The following is a 17591-nucleotide window of genomic DNA, read 5'->3' on the forward strand; positions in this document are numbered from 1 at the left end:
ATTAAGTATCTTGCTTTTTGAACCAAGTTGCCCACAGCTGTAGCCAATAAATACCCAACTCTACAAAAAAAGGAACAAAATTCATTATCCTTACAGTATATGATGCACATAATCAGTAACAAGGGTTAAGGGATCATCTTTCCTCCTTGATCATAGCAATCAGTTTACTCTGAAGAAAAATAAATGAGTGTTCTTTGTCGTCTGTTCGGTCACAGCTGCCAGCACACAGGGAAAGCACAGCTGACAAGCTCTGGAAGCTGCCATCTGCATTGCACTGGAGTGGTTCCCCACAGCCTGGCACTGCTCAGTTTAGCTCGAAACAAGTCAATTGCGGATTTTCATCCAAAAGTGACTGTAAAAGTGGCATGGTTTGAATGCAGGAGTTTTCAGGTGGCTATGCTTCCTCCTATGGAATGCATTTATGCAGCATCTTTCCCACATCATGTCCCCAACAATTTCTGACCAAGAAAAAGGAAAGCCTGGTAGCTTCATCTTTCCACTTGCACATTTGTGGGTAGCACATGCTGTAACTCAATAGGAAGGTCTTCATTTGTCTCAGGCCCCAATCAGAGTAACACCATTATAAATTTTATTTGCTAATATAATTAAAAGGTTGTGAGGGGGGTTCTGTGGTGATGTTTCTTAAGGCCACTTTCCACCATATCTCATCCCACAACTTCACAGAAGAATTTTAATGGGAACTGTAAAGAGTATCAAAATCTCGGCACTTTTTAACTAAGACAGTGTAGATACTGGGAAACATATATTGCAGGACAGGCTGTCTTATCAAAGACACATCCAAATCAACTATGTTTACAGCAGTAGAACAACAGATTCACAGCAATCACAGGAATCAAAGATTCACAGCATATTCAGCACATCACCAAACACATGCATATAACCAATTCACCAGTAAGATTCCTATTTCCTCAAAGCAAGATTTCGTGAGACTGGCACAGTTACATGACACTTAAAGACATCAGAAGCAGAGGTTAGTTCAGAGTAATTATAGCAAAAAACCACCCAAACCCCAATCCACCACCACCAAAACCAGTGAAAAGCACCAGACCAAACCAACCAACAAAACCACCACCCCAAGGCATCCCCTCTCCCCCTCCCCACCCCACCAAATAACCAAACAAAAAAATCCAACCCAGAAAAAGCCCTTAAGCCAGAAGACCACCAAAGAGAGAAAACATGTGAGATCAGAAGGAAAAGCCACCAAAATGGTGGAGAAATCATTGGCATAAACTGTACTATCTGCAGCCCTGTACTATCTGCACTACCTGCACTCAATCTGCACTTATTCTCTATTGTACTCTTTTAACAGATTACCTCCAATTTGAGAATATGAATACTTGGCACTTTATTGTGAGTTAATATTCCGGTGGTGAAACACTGACTTTAAAAAAACCCAGGAAGGCTTCAAGATACAATCTTTGCAAGTAATTTGGAGAATCTCATACAAATAATAATTCATACATTCAATTTAATTATATCTAACTGTAGAAGAACAACAAGACTATCCTTTCAAAACATCACTTATTGCTTGATTATTGCCTGAGGTTTCAGAAGACTTAGTAGAAGACTACCACAGTCTTCTCCTCACTTCTGTGCATTTCTCCAAATGGGAAACTCTTGGACCAGCAACTGTCTTTTCACCAGTTCATCCAGACCATGGTCTAGATGCCATGCCCTCTCTCACGTCATAACAGAAACAAGAGTATCTGTTATATTTCTGAATGTCCCCGTGCCCAGGTTCTCTGTCTCCTTCCCTCCCCTGTTTCTTGCCAGAAACACACACTCTTCAACACATAAAAATAATGGTGTTGAGATCTTTTTTTTCACTATATATTTAGCACTTCTGTTACATAGCTCTGTTATATTTATCCTAACATTTTATTTTATCCATTAGAATTTGGTTGAATCTTTAACAATACTGAGGATACTGATTAAATTCACACAGATTTTAGTATTTGTAATTTATTCCTATATTGGCATGAACCCAAAACAATGTCAGACCTACTTCCTCTAGGATGATTTCATCATTCTAATTGCTACATAACAAATGGTTAGGAAACTGCATTGCTACCTTACTATTCTTTGGCTATCTCATTTCAATTACATCTTTTGCCACTCATGCATTCCATACATTTATGGTTTTGATCCAGTCCCAAATTATTTGAGTATACCCAGCTGTATCACACACAATATCTGCCATTAGAGAGGCAGATGCCATCAGAATTTTTGAGGCAGCAATCACCATAGATCCCAAGAGTACTCTCAAATAATAATACACCTGCTCTCTGAAAAGAATGCCACCAGGGTGACTAACTGAGAAGACTGAATCCCCATTGTAGCACAGCAGGGACTGAAGTCCAAATTTTCTTTAGAAAAATGAGTAACAATCCATGATGGCAAGCCATAGAAACAAGAATCTAAGCAAGCAGTTTTCTGAGGGAGTCACTTTCTTGAAACCACCACTCTGGCATCAGCAAGACTGGAAACTTCAACTTTAGGTATTTCTTTAGGAGCCACCAATAATAAATGAGTACCAAGGTGCAAAACACAGAAGGTATATCTGCAGTTGTCATGATTACAGGCAATTGGATGGTAACTAATAGATGCCTTCTCCCACACTGCTTCATGTGCAGAAAATACACATCTCACTGATGCTGTAAGATCAGACCAAATTCTGAAATGCTTTCCTCATTGTTCTTTTTCTGAGAGGAATTTCTATACCTTCTATTCCTTTCTTCACTTCAAAACACCCTCTTCATCACCTCACACTTTTTCTTTCTCCTCTTCTTCACTTATCCAGGAACTACATGAGGCTTTGGTTTAAGTGTCAGCTGAACAGCAATTCAGAAGGATGACAGACAGGCACTAAATCAAATGCTGCTGGCCACACCCCATTTTGTCTCTATTGAATTTCCAAGCCTAGGTTCAACCATGGAAAACAATCAGGCAAATATACAAAGATAGTGTAAACCACCAACATTTGCTGCCCTTCATATAATCATGTTCAGTCAGGTTCAATTATTAAATTATTGCATGTGTGTGGGAGTACATGCAATTAGAGGATTATTCTTGTGGACTTCCTGTTTTAACAACAGGACAACATACTACAAAGTCGGACAGCCTGTAAGACTAGAACCTATCATGCAATTCTTCACCTAATTGCTCTAAAATAAAAGGACATTAGCTTCATTTAGGTCAGAGCCATACTGATGTGGCACACATGAGAATTCAAGATAAAAAGCACTACTCATTCTGTTATTCATTCTTTAATAACCTGATTAAAATGACATGAAAAGTGTGGTATAGGTGATATGTGAATTTAAAGAACATGGTTACTATAAAGGAACACAATAAAATACAGGAGAAACTCCAAACACTGAATAACACCAGTTATAATTATAATGGATAATATACTAGTGTCAGAAAGTCAGGATTTTCCAAATTCTGCTAAGTGTCATCATTCTTCTGTTTCTTTCAGCTCCAGCTTCTTTACTGCAAAAGAAATATGGACACTGGCACTGTATTTTCCACTACTTACTGAAAGAATAAAGAAGTAATCAAAACAACAGACAAAATGTCCAAATGTCCTAAGTATGGGAAAATAAAGACTTAACTTGCAATGCAAGCACACATTCAGATTCAACTATATTTCAATCACTGTATTGAACAGAAGCAGACAAATTAACCTCACAGCAGAAAAATGGTCATGTCTATACTTCAACAAAAATAACTTTCAAAGGTCCATCCAGATCCATTTAATGGGTTAACTGAGATGTACTGCATTATAAACATACTGATAAGTCTTGAGAATACAATAAAAGGTTAAAGTAAGGGTGCTTCTGAAATTGTGTAGGTGCCACGAAAACTGTATCATTCCAATGTAATTTAGCAAAGCAGATTCTGTCTAGAGTCACGTTGATGTAGCATGTAGCTATTCTGGCCCACAGAGATACAACAGGTGCCCTTCACATTCTACAGATTTCATTCAAAGCTTGCACTCTCCAGTTTACTTACAGATTACTAATGTAATCTCCAGTTCTTCAGGAGACCCTCCCATGGAGGCAGAATACGACCCTTAACACAGGTATCCATCCAACACCCCTAAAGCCAAGTGACACAATATCCTGCAAAGCTCAACAGAACAGATGTCATCTGTGGTAGGTTGGACATATAAAACCTATCTGTTGACAGCAGTCTATGGATATACTGACTTGTATTTCAGCTCTGCAGCAGAGATACTGTACCTAGACTGTGAAACTGCATACTCCATGCCTGAACTGTGCCTTGCACAAAAGAGATTTCAACATATGGCTGCCAAAGTGTAAGGGGTAACCTTATCGGCTTGCTTCTGATCTCTCACATCCCTTTGTCATTAGTACTGTTAGATTAATTGCATGGTTTATTCCAGCATCAGGCAGATGTTACAGAACAGCTTTACTGAAAAAATGCAAGAAACATTATGTGAAGCTTTATGCTTCTTGTCTATTTAAGACTTCGTAATGTTTTGGTCTCTAAAACATTATCAGATGAATTAGTCTAGGGTGCAGATGGTGCACTACTGTACTACTGCTCACAGGAGCATTAAAAGATGAGACTTTGATGGAACATGTTCCATACTGCAGGCAGCAAGCCAAACAAGTAAATTGGTTCAGCTGCACTTCTTTTTTTCTGTGAAGTTATAATGAAATGGACTGAGGAAAGAGGACATTTGTGGAATACAAGGAATCAGCTTACTGATCCAGGCCCCAGCACCCTGGAAAACTAAAACAACCCCTACTATTATCCTTATGTCTACTTTGAGTTGAAACACTAGCATGTACACAGAAAGATCTTCAGGAATAAACTTTGTGCATAAATGACCATAATATGAAAAAGTGTGGCAAAAATGTATTTTAGTAGATCTGATTTTTTGTGTACTCCCCATGAAGTGCTTTTGAAACAAATCTTGGAATTCAAATCTGAGATGTTTAAAAAACATCTTTCTCGTCAGATGAAATATACTGGACCTTTGCACATCCCTTCCTTTAGTTTAACTAATAAAACAAGTCTGACCTGTCTAAAGACAAAATTAGCTTTGATCATGAAAAACAGTACAGTTTGCGCTGAATGTAACACAAATGCCTGACAGTAGTACTGTAGCTATAGAAAAACAATCATTAGGACATAATTAAATCCCACAATTTACAAATGACTGGGCAATATGAACAATATAACAACATAGTATCTATCAGCTTAATTTGCTGCAATGCAGACCACAAGTCTGTATTACAGCTAATCGCCCTGCCTTAGAAACATCATGATTACAAAGAATAACTCAGCAACTCCACTTTTCTGGACTAGATGTCAAATTGCATGGCATAATAAACAATCACACATATTACAACAAATAAATGCATGTTCAAAGTTCTTAACAAGCAACCTGAGAAAGTAAATTATCTATCAGTAGCTTAATTCACTAGGAAACCATTCATAAAGAACAGAAGGTAAGACAACTATGCCTCTGGACTGACATGGTCTAAAATGGACTACATTCTGAAAGGGCATAGGACTAAAAAAATTTTGACTGTATGATTTACAGGGGCAGCATTACCAGCCAGGTGGACAATTCCATATGGTGCACAACCTGATCACTTAAGCCAAGTGACCTAGCCAGCACTGATGCTTCATCACTGCACCTCAAGGACACAAAAATGTATTGGCTTTCTGGTTACCAACCCAGACCTGTCCTCAAAGTGTCACTACATTATGCTCCTCAAAGAATGAAAACTAGGGATGCCTTCTGGTCCTTTGGAGCACACTGGTCCAGCAGTATGCTCAGGCTAATCAGTGCTCCAATAATGCACAACACTGGTGGCTCTGGCACAGATAAATGAAGTAGTCCAGCAGGACCAAGTGCAGCTGCCACTGCCATGACTAGAACATGGCAAAAGCTAAAGCTTTCATGTAAGCCATGTGGGTTATTTTCACAGCAAAGTACATAAACTGGAGTATTTACTTCTTCTTGGATGAGGCTCTGGATAGTGGTAAGATACACAGGGTTTACAGTTAGAACCAGGGCAATTGACACTTTGATATGTGGCCTCTACTCGCGTGTGGCCTCTACTGTGTGGCCCTTGCAAACACAGACTCCTATCAGTCACCGTGTTTTATTTTCATTGTATTGAATAGGTTGCCATGAGGCACAAGGTGTTATATTAAAAGGCTCTCAGTTGAATTCAGTCCCCCAAGGCTAAATCCTTTAGATAATAAATCTTATTTACTCCATATTATCATGTGAAACTTTCTACTGTAGTGTAAATTAAATTCGTATATCCACCTTGCTTTCTCTTAGAAGATGTTGATTATGACCATTTGTATTGGATTTGTATGGCCTGGTTTTGGAAGTGGGGTGGGGGTGCTACAGGGCGGGGCTTCTGTGAGAAGCTGCTGGGAGTTTCTTCCATGTTTGGCAGAGCCAGTTCCTGGTGGCTTCGAAGATGGATGTGCTACTGGCCAAGGCTGGGTGAATTAGAAATGGCAGTAATGCCTCTGTGAGAACAGATTTAAGAAGAAAGAAAAACAAAAAGGGTTTGCACAGTTTTATTTGCAATCAGAAAAAAGTGGAGTGAGAATATGTGAGACAAACAACTCTGAAGACACCAAGGTCAGTGCAGAAGGATGAGGAGAAGATGCTCCAGGCACTGGAGCTGAGATTCCCCTGCAGCCCATGGTGGAGACCATGGAGAAGCAGCTGTGCCCCTGCAGCCCATGGAGGTCCATGGGGATGCAGAGATCCACCTGCACCCCATGGAGGAGCCCCACACTGGCGCAGGTGGAGGCCTGAGAGGAGGCTGTAACCCCATGGGAGGTCCATGGAGAGAAGGGCTCTGCTCCCATGCTGGAGCAGCCTGTCCTTGAAGGACTGCATTCCATGGAAGAGTGACCACACTGCAGCAGTCTGAGGGGCACTGGTGCCCCTGGGATGGACTCAGCCTGCAGCAGTTCATAGAGAGCTGCTGCTTGTGAGATGGAGCCATGTCAGAGGAGTTCATGGAGAGCAGTTTCCTGTGGGAGGAACCCCACGGTGCAGCAGGGGAATGACTCCTCTCCCCAAGCAGAGGGAGAAGCCTCGGGTGATGAACTGACCATAACCCCCATTCCCTGTCTCCTTGCACCACTGGGGTAGGAGGTAGAGCTGGAAGGAGGGAGGGGTGAGGGGAAGGTGTTTTTAAGGGCTTATTTTACTTCTCATTATCTGCTCTGATTTTGTTAGCGCAATAAATTCACTTCATATCTCTAAGCTGAGCCTGTTTTGTTCCTGATGGTGAGTGATCTCTCTCCCAATCCTTATCTGAACTCATGAACCTTCCGTTGAATTTTCTATCCTCTGTTCGTTTTGTGGAGGGGAGTGATAGAGAAACTTTGGTGGATTCCTGGCATCTAGCCAGGGTCAACCCACCCATAGCCAAGGATACCATCCCTTAATCTGAACTAGTTCCTAGATAAGAATAACGGTAGGACAGATTTAGGAAAACAGAAGCTGTTTTGGTCATGCACAGCTCTCTCTCAGGCCTTTATTTATTTGCTAAGTTCTGTTTTGTTAACATGTTAGCTTACTGTATGATGCAGAATATAGTACCTGGAAGGTTGCGATTACTGATGTTATCACAGCAGACTCTGATTCCTCATGCCATGTGGGTTCTGCAGTCTGTCTCAATGCAAAAGCCTTGATAATTCTAGAGATTCTGGAGACTGCAGAAAACTTACCTGGTTGAGTGAGACAGCTGGTTACACAAGCAACTCCCAGCTCTGCTCCAGCTGTACTGCTAAGAGACTGATTATTAATAATTTGCAGTTCTGCAAATTAAAGAGAGAAAAGCTGTGCAGATATGTAGTCAGGAAGGAGTGCAAAATCTGTTTACTTGCAAAGGATTTTGCAAGAAAAACCACTGAAGAAGAACACTAAGGGAGTTAAACCATGTACCCCCTGTGCTGTGCACTACAGATATCAGCCAGGAGCTGAACATTCACAACCCTCACAGGTCCCTTCCAACTGAGGATACTCTATGATTCTATTTTTTAGCAGCTCATCCTATTCTTTTCCTCCATTCCCAGAGACAAGATGCTTCAGCAGAAGGCTTTTCAGCCTAAGTATTTTCACTGCAAGATAGTATCTCTTAAAGATAGTGTGAAATCAAGATTTTGTTCAGGGATTACAGTGGAGTGCCCACAATATCTCCCATACTATATGTTACACTTCCTGATTCTCTCGTTCCCTGCGTGCCCAATGGAAGCACACTGCCCCTGCAATCCACCACACTTCATGACACTGCAGAAACCAGTATACTGCTATCACAAAGCACTAGAAAAATCCAGAAAGTAAGAAATTACGCTTGCAAGCATAATGAGATGTACAATCTAAGAGAAATTTTCCTTCTTTATAATTCTATAAAATTCATTACTGTAATTAAATTCTGTTTTGTAGCTTTATCAGTACAATTTTAAAAAATCAGATTATGAAAGGTACTTTATTTTAATAGTGAAAAATCTGGTTTTCAAATGATAGCTCTCTTTGCTGTAAGATATATTCTTATTAAAACCAAGGTCTCGTGTAAAAATGTATCTCCTCAAGTGCTTTGGGAACAGCAGATGAAAGCAAGAAATATGAGAGCAAGTCATTTGTCCAAGGTCACACACCAGACCAATAGCAGACCAAGGAAGAAAACCACAGTTGCCTCATTTGGAGTTGCCATCTGTTCATAAAGCTAGACTCCAAACACATTCTTTAAACAGACTTTGGCCCCTCTGTTTAACTCAGCTTGAACCTGCTCAACAAAACATGTATCCCAATTTCCACTGGATAATCGCATCCTTGGATCTAATAAATTCACAGGAGAAATGAAATGTCCGGACTTTAGGATGCAAGGAAAATGGATAGCACAAACTTGCCATTTTCTACACACACGCTCTTTACTAATCAAGGGTTTTCAAGCTCGCCTTCCAGCAGACTTTGAAATAAGCATTACCTCAGCACATCAAAAGTTCTTGTGCTCAGAAGCTATTCAAAACACCGATCTGTCATGTGCAACCCTCTTTAGTTGTCTGTTGTGTGCTGAGCAAATTTAAAATTTGCATTGGCGCCAATGATCAGTTACAAATGACACAGAATTAAAAGATTCATATGCCAGTTCACCAATTCCAGAAGTGATCTTCTCCCATATAGTCCAATTGCTTACTGAGCAAAGACTAAGAAAGCGCTTAGGAAACCCACCTAGCTCTTTCACAGACAGACTTCTGCAAAACTCTAAGCAGCAAAAAAGACAGTACCAGTAGTTTTCACTCTGGAGTTGTAATCTACACAGCAAATGAACTGAATATCACTGGATTCGTTGTGAGTCTTCAAGCATGAAATCCAAACTGTTTCTGATATAGTGTTAAGGAGAAGTTGGAACAGATGTGGGACCTACTGTAGTTCCTTCCAACCTTATCCATTCTGTGATTCTGTGAGAATGGATGGTTCTCTAAACAATTCTCTGCACATGGCAGATAGGGAACAGATACAGCCATATTTTCATGGCGCTACATGAGCTATTCCCAACTGGAATCCATCCTTTTACAGGATGTTTCTGATCACACATTCCTGGCAAGGTTTATGAGAGGCATCAGAACAACTTTGTTACTTGATAATACATCAACCACAGAGAGAAGTGTTTCTGTGACCATTTAACAGTTCATACTTAGCCAAGATCATTAGCAAGGCAGATTTAGAATTCCTGGTAATGGCCACCAGCTCCCCCGGGGAAACAAAGCTAATCTGAAACACTAACATTTGAGGAAGGGACAGGACACACATACACAAACTGCACGTTGACATGGGGACACAATAAAGAAAAGACCACCAAACACAAAAGTCCCACACAAACAAAACAATTATAAAACTCATCAAAAAAGCAGAACTTGGCATGGCTACTACTCCTGTTGTAAAACCAAGCCGATGTAAATATTCTTGTTTCTCACCTTATTTTACAGTTGTTAATAAATGTCCCCAGCAGTGACACTTGACAACAGTTTCCTAGACTTAATTCGAAAGACATATTGTCAATGTATGCCATTAACTTTCAAGAACATTTTAAGGGAAAATATTTAATTATGTCTCTATTACATTTTTCAATTGACTCCTTAGAAGCAAGACTCTACACAGTGCAAAGTGCCTGTCTTGCTAACAATAACTTTCCAAACGATCATCCTCCTTCGGTGACAAAGGAGCCATTAAAACCTCAAAATAAACTCAGTCGTCCAGAGCACACAAAATCAGCAGCCGAATGAGGATGAAAACAAGCCTACTGACCACACAAAGGAAAAACCTAATCACTCAGCATGTGGCATCATAGAATAGCTGGGCTGGAAGGGACCTTACAGACCATTCAGCTCCAACCCCCCAGCTGTGGGCAGGGAACCTTACACTAGACCATCAAAGCCTCATCCAGCCTGGTCTTGAACACCTCTAGGCAACCTCTCTGGGCAACCTGTTTGACCTTCACAGTAAAGACTTTATTCCTAATATCTAGCCTAAACTGGCCGTCCTTTAGCTTAAGGCCATCCCCACTTGTCCTATTACTACATGCCTTTGTGTAAAGGCCCTCTCCAGCCTTCTTATAAGGACCCTCTAGGTACTGGAAGGTGCTATGAGGTCTCCCTGGAGTCTTCTCCACTCCATGCTGCACAGCCCCAACTCTCTCATGAAGCCTGTCTTCACAGGACAGGTGCTCCATTAACTTAGTGGTTCTTCTCCTGACTTGCTCCAACAGGGCCACATCTTTCTTGTGTTGAGGACCCCAGAGCTGGGTGCAGTGCTCCAGGTGGGGTCTCACCACAGCAGACCAGAGGGGCAAAATCCCCTCCCTCACCCTACTGGCTATGCTTCTCTGGATACAGCACAGGACATGTTTCACTTTCTGAGATGTGAATGCACACTGCCAGGTTATGTTGAGCTTTTCATCCACAAACACCCTCTAATCCTACTCCATAGGAAGTAACAATGCTTTCTCCACCCAGCCTTTGTGGGTGTGTATTTGTGCATGGGATTGCCCTGATCCAGATGCAGGACCTTGAATTTGGCCTTGTGGAACTTCACAAGGTTCACACAGGCCCGCCTCTCAAGCCTGTCCAGGTACCTCTGGGCGACACTCATTCCCTCCAGCAGTCAGCTGCAGCACTCAGCTTGGTGTCACCAGCAAACTTGCTGAGAGTGTCCTTGATCCCGCTCTCTCAGGTCACCAGCAAATATAGTAAAAAGCAATGGTCCCAATACAAACTCCCAAGGAATGCCCCTCATCACTGCTTTCCACTTGGACCTTGAGTTGTTGACCACAACCCTTTGAGAGGAACCATCCAGTCAATTTTTTATCCACCAAGTGGTCCACCCATGAAATCACAGAATTGCAGAATATTCTCAGCTGGAAGGGACCCACAAGGATCATCAAATCCACCTCTTAAATGAATGGCCCCCAGGGATTGAACCATGACACTGGAGTTATTAGCACCATGCTCCAGTCAGCTGAGCTAATCTCAGGGTCAAATCCACGTCTCTCCAGTTTAGAGACAAGGATGGCCATGTCCAATGCTCTGCACAAGTCCAGTTAGGTGATGTCTGTTGCAATTCCCTTGTCCATCACTGCTGTAACACCACAGAAGGATGTGGAGTTGAAAATTAGCATGTCCTCTGCCTTACCTTCTGTAACCTCTGACATGATGTAAGGAAAAGGAATTGGGAGAATGAAGTGAAAGAGGTCAGAAACCAAAGTTCATTAGTTCATAAAATAAGATTAAAAATTTATAAACATCCCTGGCTCATATAATTAAGTCTTTGCCTCACTACTACAGGGCAATTCTGTATCACTATTTAGTTAACGGTCTCCTTACGGCCTCCTTAGAGCATTGTTAAGACATTTCTCACATGCAAACTGCCATGCTGACATAAAAAGGATTTTTCAGCAATACAAAGATGTTTTCATTACATCAGAATAGTATTTGCCCCCCAATTTGAGTGACCAGAAATACTCTGTTACTTATTATTATGAGGATGATACAAGATAGCCTGCAGAATCCCTACATGCATATATTGTGGAATAGAGTCAATAATGTTAATGTGGAATAACATAATGTGGAATAATATTGATTAATATTTTTAGCCTCTAAGAGTCATAATGGCTAATATAGAACACAAACTGACTTGTATCTGGCATTCCCTGAAAGAAAGAGGTCTGTAGCATACATACAGTAGCCAGGAATCTCAGGTTAAATTGTTATATTTCTTAGCTTTCCCTTAGTTTGGTTTTAAAAGGTTTTGATCTATTCTATATTCTGTATTCAGTCTCACATTCAAACACTAGAGATGAAGTGCTGAGACACTTTGCAATATAGCTATAACTTCTCTCTGTGGATTGTGGATGTCACAATGAGAAAAGATCATGATTACTTCAGATTGCTTTCTACACAGCACTGGATCCTAAACTTGGAATACCAGGTTTCCAGCCTCTTGGTGTCATGTCTCTTTTTAAAAAACAGATACTGCTCCCATGCTAACAGACATGTTCTGCTCATCCCTGTGTGCCAGCATTAGCTTTACTCTGATTAGGCAGTTCAAAGTAGAAAAACAGGACAAAATTTGTTGTCATCATGATCATCCCTGCCCAGAGAAAAGGAAAGACGTTGGCTTTCCAGTCACACTATTCTCCCAAGCTGGAACAGTTCTAAGGCCAAACAGGAGACAAAAAGGACGAGCTCTTTGGGTAGGAGCTAACCATTAGATCAATTTGGCTGTGTGCAGTAAAACTTCACCTTAAGCTTGGTATCATCCATGTCCCGTTAAGAGACTTGCACCAAGGAGTAATTCGGCTGACAAAGATCTCTAAGAAGACATCAGTGTGAAACGTTTCCTCTGCAGTTAGAGGTAAGCAAGTATGCAGTCTTTTCAGAAAGAAAAACATTGTTCAGGAGGAAAACCAAGCAAATCTAGTGAGGCATTTTGGTTTCTTATTTAACCACACAAAACCTCAATTTTAACTAGACCAGCACTAACTAGTACAAGTCAGAAAGCATTGGGAGCTTTGTATCTGGTATCACTGAGGTAGTGCTTTCATAACTGCTTTTTTACTAGCTGCCAAGATGACCTTCTTACAGATGGATGAACAATAACATTAGTCTAACTGTTTATTACAATTGATTGCAAGCAGATTGAGAACACTAGTCACAAAAATCTTACACAGAGTCTGACAATGCAGCCAAATGGAAATTCCTTTGGAAAGCCAAACAGTTCCTCACTTGAGAAAATTCTGGGAAATTGAGTTTATTGGGAGGGCATACTGCTCTTCAGGCACAGGTCACAACAGAGAAGTGTTTTGACCAGCTGCTGTTTAAACATGATCAGTCCTTTTCATGCCTCTATTTCACATGCTTTTTACTTCCTAAACAACCCATCTATCCCTTTCCCTGCCCTTGGTTTCTCCCCTAAACATCTCATAATAGGTCCTGTGTAATCCTGAAAGTCTTCCTCTGTATCCTGCAATGTGTTGTCTATTTCCAGGTAGCAAAACCAGGAAGGTGCTCCAGCACTGACTTGTCTTGATGCATGCATCTCCCATGCCATGGGGGTGAGGCTGCCCAGGACAATGCTAGAAGGGGCCCTTCCTCAGAATCCTTGCACTGGGTTTCTGCCTGCCACTGTGCCCTTCTGTCTTCTGGGTTTGTGGAGATAGGCTGACGACTCCTGTCATGGATGGTGCTGGGAGCAGCTGGGGAAAGAGTTACTAAGACTCTTCCACCTGCCAGTGTTTTTCTGCACTACCTTGTAGAGCACAGGCAAGTTTTTATCACATAAACTAACAGTTTATCACTATTACTTCTTAAGCAAGAAAAGAGAGCATTGCTGAGGGAAACAAAGACAATGCAGAAGTTAAAGTAGCCTCTCTCTCAGAATTTAGCATTGTCTGAAATTAAAACTGATTTTCAGGCCTCAGACATTTCTTTCCTCCTTTTTTCAGTATTTCCACAATGCTTTCACTAGACAATCTCGACAAAGAGCCTGGATAAAGCTCCATAACACTCCCAACATGTTTGTAACTAGACATGTAGTAACTAGATGTATCTGCTTTGTAGAGATGTAGCTAAAATACAGGAAAACAAAGACACTTTGAACCTAGGCATCATTCAGGTGAATTCAGATCTGGGATCTCAGTTCCATTCAGTTGACTCCTAGTCCTTCCTACTAGACCTTCAGTTTTAACCTCTGGATTTTTTTTCAGCTCCCAGATGAGCCACAAAATTTTCATATCCTGATCTACTTTGGCACAAAATATTGGATTTTCAGTTCAAAAGTTCTTTAGCCTTCACTGAAGCATGACAGCCTATGCGAGCACAGCAAAAGACATTTTGATGCAGACATACAGAATCTGTGGCAGAGAGACTTTAAAAATTATTATTATTATTATTATTATTGTTGTTATGTTGAAAAAAAGCCCACAAAAGCAAGCAACCAAAAACAACAAACAAAAACCAAACAACCATACTCTATCCCACCAGTCAAAAAATGGTTCTTTCTGCAACTCTGGCTCCATTGACCAAACTTCAGAGAAGCGTTTAGGAGGCAAGAACACAATGGCAAAATCCTGAAGCATTGAAACCAAAGCACAGATGTACAGCTTTTGACTTATTCATTCAAGCCACTCTTCTCATTCCCACACAAAAAGTATTTCCTTACATTCAGGAAAAGACAAGGAAAGGGTCAGTGTGGGGCCCTTTCTCACAGGGTGGATGGTTTGCACAAGGTAGAATGTGTATATCTTCTTTCTCTGTTTTCAGGGAAGAAGAGTTTTGATTTAGAAGACGGTAATTTCCATGTGGGTCCTCAGAAGTCCCCAAACTGGGGGGATTAAACATAGTATTCTGTAGAGACAACTCAGCTCCTCTGACACCCAATTGTCCTGACTCATCCTTAGATAAGCAGCACAAAGCCAACAGGTCTCTGATCCCTAACCCTGACATGAAGGTTTTTACACTGTATATTCTCTCCTTCATCAGCTACAGTCACCTCATACTGCTTAATGTCCCCTTGAAACTTTAATTTTTTTTTCACAACAATAAAATATTTCATGGTCCCCTATGAAACGACAATGGAAGGAAAAGAGGGGTGACAGTGTATAAACAGAATACAACTGTTGAACAGTGAATCAGATCCACATTTGTCATGCAGCACTGAGCTGTTTCTCATGTTGCTTTAGTAGATGACAGGACAGGTCCTTTCTTGATTGAAATCAATGTTCCATTTAATGCAAAAGATCCATACACATATACACCAAATTAAAATTAAAAAGACATCTGTGGCAAATCAATGCATTAAATCTACCATAGCCCTCCTGATTCTCTGTCCCATCTTTCAAACACAAAGTCATCTGTACCACAAATTTCATTCATAAATTAACCTCTCTGAAGACCTCTGGGTGTAGATAATTTGTGAAAGTACCACAATATTACTATAGCATAAACATCAGCAGAAGCAAAAAAAGATTAACCATGTGAGAGTTCCTATATTAACAGGATACTGCCATGTAACTGCTGAAGACATTCGCTAGTTTGATAAAGAAATTGCTTATCCATAGCAATCTTTCACTCTGTCAGATCACAACATCCCAAGCATCAACAGGATTTATCTTTCCTTTAACAAAATAGTTTCTAATCTCAAGGTCATCCTGGAATTCCTTCAATGCTTGCATCTGTCATGGTTTAACCCCAGCTGGCAACCAAGAACCACACAGCCACTCACTCAGTCATTCCTCCCCCTTCCCCAGTGGGAAGTAAAATCTAAAAGAAAAGTAAAATGCGTGTGTGTTTATATATAAGTAGTTTAATAAGTGACACAAAATCTAAACTAATATCAACAATAACAACTACCAAAGAAATAGTAATAAAGAGGAAGAAAACCCAAGAAGGATAAGCGATGCACAATACACTTGTTCATCACCCACTGGTTAGTGACAGATCTGCAGCTCCTGTACAACTCCCTCACAGTTTATATATTGGGCATGATGATCTATGGTGTGGAATATCCCTTTTACCAGTTCAGGTCAGCTGTCCTGGCTGCGCTCCCTTGCAGCTTTTTGTGCACCTGCTCATTGACAGAGCACAGGAAACAACAGCCCTGTACCTGCTATTAGGGAAAAATGATCCCATCCCAGACAAAATCAGGACAACATCAAGTATTTCTGAGCTTATACATTTTTCATATTATTTTTCAAATATCCCTGTAATTTTGCAGGCTGAATAACATAAAGATAAATAACTTCAACTCACTTTTAGAGTTAGCAATCCATAAGGATTCCCACAAGAAGAAAAGCAAATCTGCCTGCTAAATACGTTGTAATTTTGCGTATCTTAACGTTCAACTCGGTCTTCCTTTTCTACCACCATTGACCTCTTATATTGCCATTGCAAGAAGCAGTTTAAAGGGCTGGTAGTACACTAGAGGAAGTCAGAGATATGTAGAAACATGGCATTTTGCTAATGCATATTCAGGAACAAACCAAGAACTTCAATTTCAAGCCACAGTGCTTATGTGCCACTTTCTCAGAACTGTCTTTACCAAAGGCTCAGATTTATTCAGATGCTTACAATTCATCCAGTGGTGGCTACCTGGCCCAAAGACTTGATAGTCAGAGAAGTACACCAGCCAGACCCCAGGAGACAAATTCCAGCATTACACCAGCAGGAGTGGTCCTGAACATGGGACATTTTGCTACTAACACAAGTGAATTCAGTCTCCTTGAAAGCTTATTTTCATGGGAATGATGTCCAGGTGTTACAAAGATGAATTACTTGTCCATAGAATAGTCTTGTTATGGTTTAGGGCTTATCATGCTTCAGCGAACACAGACCTAGCAGGAGGTTAGCAGAGCTGGGGGAGAAGGATGCAACAGTGATAGTGGATGCAAAGAATGCAGAATTTATAGGCCACAAGGACATCTGGCAGAACTCCCAAGATAAGGAAGTAAAAAAGCCAACACTCCGTCTGGGTAAAGGTTAATTCTGGCAAGAGAAAACTGTGACCACAGACTGAAGAAACCCACTGACTCAAATAAGAAAAAGACTGAGCATGCAGACTAATTAGCAGAAGAAGAAAGGGGATTATTTAACCAAGATAGAATACTAATTAAAAAGAGAACGATGTAACTTGCAATGAATGAACATTAATGCCTTTGTTTGCTAAAACGTAGGATAGTAAAAAGCCGTGATAGTCTGTGTGCTGACTTTGTGGGTTTGCCAAACAGCACCCTTTCCTGCAAATAAATCAAATACCTTGGCTCTGTGTGTGGATCACTCCTTTGCATAACAGGTGAAAGAATCCATTTTGGGACAACAATCTTGGTGACCCAAACAGGACTGCTATAAAGCCTTCCCTGGATCATCTTGCTGCACCCAGCAAAGGAGAAACAAATCACATAGGATTTGGACCAGTCTGACTGGGGACACCATCAAATCCTCTCCAGTGTTGAGGCGGTGAGCAAAGGTGATCAAAGGTGTAACAATCCAGAGGTATT

General features: G+C 40.8%; 1 protein-coding gene across 5 annotated transcripts in view; it reads right to left on the bottom strand.

The window, feature by feature from the left end:
- MOB3B (MOB kinase activator 3B) overlaps nucleotides 1–17591 on the bottom strand; it is a 79109-nt gene that overhangs the window by 51842 nt on the left and 9676 nt on the right. Inside the window, exon 1 of one of the 5 annotated variants that reach the window (XM_085041751.1) lies at nucleotides 4036–4495. The exons of the other annotated variants lie outside the window; for them this stretch is intronic. The gene's annotated coding sequence lies outside the window, so the exon portion shown is untranslated. Of the gene's footprint in view, nucleotides 1–4035; nucleotides 4496–17591 lie in introns of those variants that run through there. 5 annotated transcript variants of the gene reach the window in all.

The sequence above is a fragment of the Lichenostomus cassidix genome, chromosome Z, assembly GCF_008360975.1.
Source record: "Lichenostomus cassidix isolate B80296 chromosome Z, HeHo_3.0, whole genome shotgun sequence".
In the NCBI taxonomy this organism is placed as follows: Eukaryota; Metazoa; Chordata; class Aves; order Passeriformes; family Meliphagidae; genus Lichenostomus; species Lichenostomus cassidix.